Source organism: Urocampus carinirostris, chromosome 11 (genome assembly GCF_059441175.1).
Source record: "Urocampus carinirostris isolate Australia breed hairy pipefish chromosome 11, RoL_Ucar_1.0, whole genome shotgun sequence".
NCBI lineage: Eukaryota > Metazoa > Chordata > Actinopteri > Syngnathiformes > Syngnathidae > Urocampus > Urocampus carinirostris.
Genome location: NC_142359.1, coordinates 2,272,833 through 2,274,819, shown reverse-complemented (window position 1 = coordinate 2,274,819; position 1,987 = coordinate 2,272,833).

Below are 1,987 nucleotides of genomic sequence, written 5' to 3'. Positions count from 1 at the left end.
GCATTTTCCTTGTGTCATTCATTTGATTTGTGTCAAAGGCCAGAAAATATCAATGGTTTTCAAAAAGGTACTGTATTAAAGTATTTTTTCCGAATGATTAACAATTTCTGCGTGGGTTTTCTCCGCTTTACTCCTGCATTGCAGGTCGATCGAAGGGTCCAAAATGTCCCGAGGTGAGAAGAGCCGTGTGAATAGTTGTGTGTCCATCCTGTGATTGGCTGGCAATTGGTCCAGGGTGTCCACTGCCTGAAGGCTGAGATTGGCTCCAGCATCCCCGTGACCCTTATGTAGTGGTGCAGAAAAATGGACAAATGGTTTTATTTTGCCCATGTTTATTTTTGTTTTACTTTGAAAGGAGAAGCCCTCCAATCGGAGGACCTCAAGTGGGGGAGGCAGGAACTGCAGGCAGGTGCTCAAAACGAGGACGGTATTAAACAAAATCAGGAACAAAGTAACAAACAATTGGCCACAAAACAAGTAACAAAATGCAGAAACAAAAGCCGGAACTGGGAAATGTAAGTCCCAAGGAATAAACCCAGAGACGTGGTTGAGGACGACAGGAGAACTCAAAAATAAAATTGTCCTTGTGTGATTATTGGACACAGTTCAAAACGCAAGTTGGGGGCCCTCTAGTGGTGGGAGCTATACTACACCCTAATTAATTCATTCAAACAACGCCAGGGCTATTTTCAAAAATCCGGCTGGTCACATTTTTTTGACTTAAAGGGCCAGTGTGTCGTATGGAGTGCCTCTTAGTGGCACAAAAGAACTTTTATTGTGTAAAAAAAAGAAATGATTTGGATCCTAGGGACAGTACATGATACCAATGTTAATTTCTATTAAAAACAAGGTCAAACAATTTTTAGCTACACTTTTCACAGCAATTAAACATATTCACAATTTCATTATATCATTTTTAAAGGGCTTTTAACAAACTTTATTGACACAAACACAGGCCCGGCTTTTGTTTTTTTTGGTTTGAACAATTTTATGGACACTTTTAACAGCAAATAAACAATGTGAGGTTTGAGCAATTTTTCTCGACACTTTTAACAGCAATTAAGCATGTTCATAATTTCATATCATTTTCGAACAATATGAGGTTTGAACGATTTTTGTCGACATTTTAACAGCAATTAAACACATTCACAATTTCATGATATCATATTACTAAAAATATGAGGTTTTAACAATTTGTATCGACACTTAACAGCAGTTAACCAATGTATCATTTTTAAAGGGTGTTTTTTTTTTTTTTGGTTTGATCAGTTTTATTGACACTTTTAACAGCAAATAAACACATTCACAATTTCATTATATCATATTCTATTAATATGAGGTTTTATCGACTTTTTTAACAGCAATTAAATACATTCACAATTTCATTATTTCATATTCTAACAATATAGGGTTTGAACAGCAGCACGGCGGCGCAGTGGTTAGCGCTTGTGCGGCACAGTTCATGTCATGGGAACCTGTCGTGGGTTCCAATCCAGCTCCAGACTTCCTGTGCGGAGTTTGTATGTTCTCCCCGTGCTTGCGTGGGTTTCCTCCGTGCACAATGAGTTGTCTGTCCCTGTGTGCCCTGCGATTGGCTGGCAACCAGTTCAGGGTGTCCCACTGGTCGGAGACGGCCGGGATGGGCTCTAGCCCCCCCGCGACCCTAATGAGGATAAGCGGTACGGCTGATGAGATGAGATGAGGTTTGAACAATTTTTATCGACACTTTTAACAGCAATTAAACACATTTTTTTGGTTTGAACAAATGTATTGACACTAATAACAGCAAACAAACAATGTGAGGTTTGAACAACCCTTCTCGACAATCTTAACAGCAATCAAGCATATTCACAATTTCGTTATGTCTGGCAATATGACGTTTTAACATTTTTTTCTGACATTTTTCATCTTTTTTGGTTTGACAAATTTATTGACACTAATAACAGCAAACAAACAATGTGCAATTAAACACATTCACAATTGACAA